Raw genomic sequence first — 6,236 nt, forward strand, 5'->3', positions numbered from 1 at the left:
CTTGCACTATCTGAAATGTCGTCAGGCCGAGTACGATAGTTAATTTCACATCCTTACTGTTCATGGCCTGTAAGAATGTCATTGTATTTTCTCTTGTTCGCTCCCTTGCCTTGAAGCTCTTTGAAACACATTGTGTATGGGCGCTATATAAATAAACTATCATATCATATCATATCATAACTTATTTTCACTCTTTTGGTAGCACAGTCTGAGGGAAGCCTATACCCTTCAGGAGAGGTGTGAGCTGATACAGTTGCAACACAAAAAACAATAGTACTATGTTCCCAAAATACCTTAGTTCTTGTCTTTCGGATCTCAGCAGACCCAGGCTTTTCAGCATCAGACCAGAAGCATGGGTGCCTTTGCGCTGGGCTGGGGTCAAGTCGGGGTGCAGCAGCAATGGGCCCCAATGATGCAGTTCTGTTTGGCAGTGGTGCTGATTTGCGGGTAGAAAATGCTGGGAACAGTAGGCCGTGCCAAGTGGATGGCACTGGAAGACTCAGTGACCTCTGGGCCCAGAAACTGGAATACTTGCCTTTGGCGCTGTGCAGGCTCGGCTGACACAACACGGCATATGGTTACGGCAAAGATGTCAAAGCTTCAGCATTGTCAGTGAGCAGAACTCTGAGATTCAAGGGTGGTGGAGCGTTGAGGTCCAGGATGATTATGATGGTGTCAATGGGGCCAGCCCTGAGCAGCTCCGCTCAGGAGGGCCATGGGCCCGTGTTGGGCCGACAGGTCAGTGGGCAGACTGCAACAGGCCTGCTCGCGCCATCCTGCTATTTATACAAATCTCGGGCCGAGCAGGGCCTGATGGGAGAAAGGAACTGCGCTGCAATCTGCTCTTCTGCTGGGCTCTGCCTGCCAGAGCATCCCCCTACAAACGGGACAGGCAGCTCTGCAGACGCTCAGAGCTTCCGGGGGGTGCGGGGTTGGGGATTGGGGCTGGGTCAGGGACTGCCTTCTCACCCTCGCTTAGCGGGGCTTCCCAGAACTGACCCAACCCCTGCCCTCTTGCATGCAACTCATACTTAACTGGCAGGGGAGAATCTGATCTCAAGGGCAGATCTCCCAGGGTGAAGCTTACACATTGCACATCGGATTTGCTGACCCCTGCTATGTCCCCAAATGCAGGATACACGACTGCATTATTTCTGGTGTGGGGGACTACGTTCGCGCTCTCCCCCCGATTTATTGGTGAAAGAAAGAAAAGGTAAAGTGTGCACTAGGCCTTGCATACCTTACTCACATTGCGTTTCTTCAATTAGGTTCACCTTTGGGTGATCGCTTTTCCACATTTTATCTGTTGAATTGAATTATGCTTCTTTCATCACCACAGAAGTAATGTGTATTACAGAGATAAGCTGCCATATGTATTGGGCACACTGCACATGCTCAGGCAGCATCAACCATGCTTTGTACAGGACAATGCTGGCCTAAATTGGGAACAGCCAGCATAGACATGTTGCTACAGAGGCATATTTTGGGTACAACCAGCATGACAATGTGTTACATCAGTGACAGTGCTGTCTTACACTGTGGACACATTGATCAATAAAATGTGTTGTGTTGTAAAATGTTCTTTTCTGCTGTTGGTGACATGGAATTTCCATGTTCCCCCACAGAACTGATTGTAAACTTATGGCTTTTTGGTCACCTTTTCTGCTGTAAAATGCACCATTTCAACCCCATATTTGAAAAGAAATTCCCCCCCAAGCCCTCCCTAGAACCTCGTATATACTAGCACCTGGAGAACTTTGTTCTCTGGATCCTGTTAATGTTTCAAGATATTTTCACCATCGCTTCATTGCTATGCTACATTTTATTTGTAATAAAACTGTTCCTCCCCTTGGAGAAGAGCAACACTTCTTTGGAGAAACAAATACCAAGCCAGAGGAGCACCACATATCCACATGCTTTTATGGATTAAAGATGCTCCTAAATTTGGTCAAGACAGTGATGCCACTGTTTTACAGTTTATTGAAAAATATGTCACTTGTGAAATTCCTTCAGAAGCAACAAATAGTGATCTTCATGCACAAATTATACAATTTCAAAGACACAAATGTGGCAAATATTGTTGTCGCAAATACAAAAACAAAGGGAAATACTACACCAAATGCCGATTTGGTTTCCCTAGACCAGTTACCAAATACAGGTCAATTGAACACCTTATGTCTTCAGACATAGTGTTAAAGGTAAGTCACCTAAAAATACATATTACATAAAAAGAAAAGAAGAAGAAAAATATATCAATGATTACAATGCAATCATTGCCCACTTATGGAATGCAAACATAGATGTGCAGTACATTGCAGACAATTCTACTGCAGTTGCACAATATGTTACAGCATACGTAACAAAAGCAGAAAAGACAGAGCTGCAAGACCTCTGGAATGACCTGTCATCAGATAAAACAGTGTCTCAAAAATTATACAGCTTGGGCATAAAAATGCTGCCCCATAGAGAATGTGGATCCTAGGAAGCAGCTGATCGTTTAACTGGTACTGCACTGTATGGTAAATCTGAAAATATAGTATGGCTAAGTCTTGGTCCAGCTAAATCTAGAAAAAGAGTTCTAAAATCATACGAAGATATAGAAACAATAGCCAAACATGATCCCAACAGCCAACACATTTTAAAAACAATTTATTGGACACATACTACCCAAACAGGAGTACCACTTTGGAAACCATGTGTCCATACCACATAGCCCAAAACTACACATACAAAAATAATATAAAACCTGATGAAGAAAACTGTAAATACAGAGTGACAAACTGTGAAGGCAGCTTAGTAAAACTCACCAAACCAAATCGTATTAATCATATCAAATTGTCATTAAAGACTCATCAACATAAAGAAGTATATTACATGTCCCTGCTACAACTCTTTAAACCATGGAGAAAAGAAGAAGAAATACTAGATAACTATGACTCATATGAAGACGCTTTCAAAGCAAATGAAAGCACTATAACTGATGTAAACTTTACACAGTACAAACAATGTTGCACAATGAACAGCAACACGAAGAAGAACTACAGGCCCAACTAGATAAGGACACGCCTGACAGTAGTCAACTTTCTGTAACAGGAGGCCAAGAACCACTGGGAGAGCCACTAATAACAAATGAAACAGAATTAGCTATGATAGAAGTAGAAAACACCATGTGTCAGTATGAAGATAAAGAAGACTTAACTACACTACAATCAAAACTAAACAATGAGCAATGTAGCATTTTTCAAGAAGTAACAAAAGAAATTGCACATGGTGTACAACATGAAAACAAAGAATGCACCTGCCAAAATTACAAACCTATACTATTGTTCTGGCAAAACATTCCTAATCAAAATCATCAGTAAGTTCCTTCAACAATTGACAAACAACAAACTGTCAGCTGTTGTCACTGCCCACACAGGTTTAGCTGCCTACAACATAGGTGGTGTCACTTTACACCGATTACTACTCCTGCCAGTAGAGCACCAAAACAAATTAAACTATTACAAACTTTCTACAGAAGCTGCAATGGAACTACGCAGAGTATTGAAACAAATGAAAATGCTTCTAATAGATGAAGTGAGCATGGTGTCCAACCTAATGTTGGTTTTGATTCACCTCAGATTACAAGAAGTACTCAAAACAAACTATGAAGAGCTCTTTGCAGGAAAACACATTGGGCCTCATTCCGAGGCTGGAGCTATCCATGGAGTAAAGAGCACCATGGTAAGCAACCATGAAGCTATTTACTCAATGGAAATCCGGCATGGTGAATGGAGTAATTACCGGTCCATTCCAAGGTTGGAGGGACCGGTAAGTCCCCATTCACCATACCGGTTCCCCATCCCCATTCCTGCCCCCATAGGGCTCAATGGGAATGGGGAAGAAGTAAAATACGGCACCGTAAATTACGGTGCCGTAATTTACTCCAAGGTCCCTTTGCGGGTTGGATTTTTAACGCCTGCTAAAAGCAGGCGTTAAATGCCAACGCGCAAAAGGGAACTCGGAATATGGTGGTAAGCGTTAACGGTCACCGTTGCCATTAACGGTGACCGTTAACCCTTACCTCCAGCCTCGGAATGAGGCCCATTATTGTTTTCGGAGATCTTCTTCAATTGACACCAGTAAAAGGTGAGCCTATTTTTAAAACATTAGGACACAAACTCTGCCGATAAAAACTGTTGGCAGCATTGGAAATGTCAACCTTTGGCAACATTTCCAATACAGAGAATTAACAGAAAACATGCAGCAATCTGCAGATCTCACTTATGCCAACATCTTAAAAAGTATCAGAGTTGGTATACTTTCTAAAGAAGCAGAAGCAATATTGAAAACCCGGCACATTCATGCACTTTATGGTGATAATGCATGTGGTACAGATGTTATGGAACAATTAGCCCACAAAAATGTCAATTGTATTGCCTTAATGTCAACTCTTGCAAGCCGTTTCAAATTCAATGAAATAATGTTAAGTAAAGAAATGCAACCAATAATGGAAATTAGCGCCACAGACAAACTAGATGTACATGGTATGACACTAACCATGTGTGACCAAGCCACAACAAGACTAAATAGTTTAGAAAAATCAATCTCAAACACAGCAGGCTTGGAAAAGATATTAAAATTATCCTTAAATTGCAGAGTAATGCTTAAACGTAACCTTGACGTGGACCAAGGACTAGTTAATGGAGCACTGGTAACAGTTGTTGGGTTTCAAACATACCCAAGTAACAACAAAATTCAGTTTGTCAATATTCTCTTTGACAAACTTTCATTAGTAAAGAGGATAGGCCGCTCAACAGCTCGATTCCTTCTCTTCAAAGACATGTATGTACGCAGAGAACAATTTTCTCTAACTCTTGCATACGCAGTCACCATTCATAAATCACAAGGTCTTACCCTAGACAAAGCAATGATAGACATTGGTAACAGTCTTTAAAGAAGGTATGAGCTACGTAGCACTATCACGCTTAAGTCTACTTGACGGTCTATTTCTAATCAACTTTGATACAAGTAAAGTAAACGCTGATATTCCTTGCATTTTAGAATACAATAGACTTCGCTCACTATACACCCCCATCTAAACACATATTCTGTACCACAAAAAGTAAAACGTTGTAAAAGAAAACTAAATCAAACAGAAATGCAACAGTATGTCACTGCAAATCCTCCAAAGAGAGTAAAAGAAACTAAAACTTCATCAAGTACCACAAACATAAAAGAACCCCTTAGGGAAAATAAACCAGGTACTTCATCAAAGAAGAAAGACAAACTAAAATAAAATCAATCAGATACAGAACTACCTGGTCCACTTAAACTCTCAAATATACAGGGTAATTCATGGAATTTCGCACAAAAGTGTCGCACGCGGCTGGCGCGCAGTGTGCCCGTGCGAATGTCGGCGCCAGCCGCGTGCGCTAAAATCGATTTCCACGCACAGCGTATTCATGGATTTACGCATCCAAAACCAGCCGTGGCGCAGAGTGGCGCAGCGGCCCTGCAGCAGTGCCAGTTACGCCCCCAAGAACGCCCTTGCACAAGGAAAAGCCATCAAAATCCCCAAACCAGCGCAAAGGGCTGCGCCAACCCTGGACCAGTTTACCGGACTGCCAAACAGCAAAAGCAGGGAACGTGTATTACGGGGTTTCGCAGTAACATGCGATTGGCCTGGGTACGTGTATTTCATGGGTGCGTGGGAAGTATTACACGTGAACTGGCCTGGGGGAGCGGTGTACGTGTATTCCAGGGATGCGCGGGAAGTTACACACGTGATTGGGCTGGGTACGTGTATTTCAGGGGTGCGTGTGAAGTTAAACACGCGATCGGGCCTGGGGGAGCGCCGTAAGTGTATACCAGGGGTGCGCGGGAAGGTTTACAGGTGATTGTGCTGGGTACGTATATTTCAGGGGTGTGCGGGAAGTTTCAGACGTGATTGGCCTGGGTACGTGTATTTCAGGGGTGCGTGGGAAGTTTCAGACGCGATTGGCCTGGGTACGTGTATTTCAGGGGTGCGCGGGTGTTTTCACATGCAATTGGCCTGGGTACGTGTATTTCAGGGGTGCGCGGAAAGTTTCACACACGATTGGCCTGGGTACGTGTATTTCAGGGGTGCGCGGGTGTTTTCACACGCGATTGGCCTGGGTACATGTATTTCAGGGGTGCGTGGGAAGTTTCACACGCAATTGGCCTGGGTACGTGTATTACAGGGGTGCGCGGGTGTTTTCACACACGATTGGCCT

General features: G+C 43.5%; 1 non-coding gene across 1 annotated transcript; it reads left to right on the top strand.

The window, feature by feature from the left end:
• The first annotated feature begins 1,027 nt into the window (after positions 1-1,027).
• LOC138517251 (U1 spliceosomal RNA) lies at positions 1,028-1,188 on the top strand. Its single transcript, XR_011282461.1, has one exon. It is a non-coding gene; the product is annotated as a U1 spliceosomal RNA (small nuclear RNA).
• The last annotated feature ends 5,048 nt before the right edge of the window (positions 1,189-6,236 follow it).

This window comes from Ambystoma mexicanum, chromosome 6q (assembly GCF_040938575.1).
Source record: "Ambystoma mexicanum isolate Mex_15411 chromosome 6q, UKY_AmexF1_1, whole genome shotgun sequence".
Lineage (NCBI taxonomy): Eukaryota > Metazoa > Chordata > Amphibia > Caudata > Ambystomatidae > Ambystoma > Ambystoma mexicanum.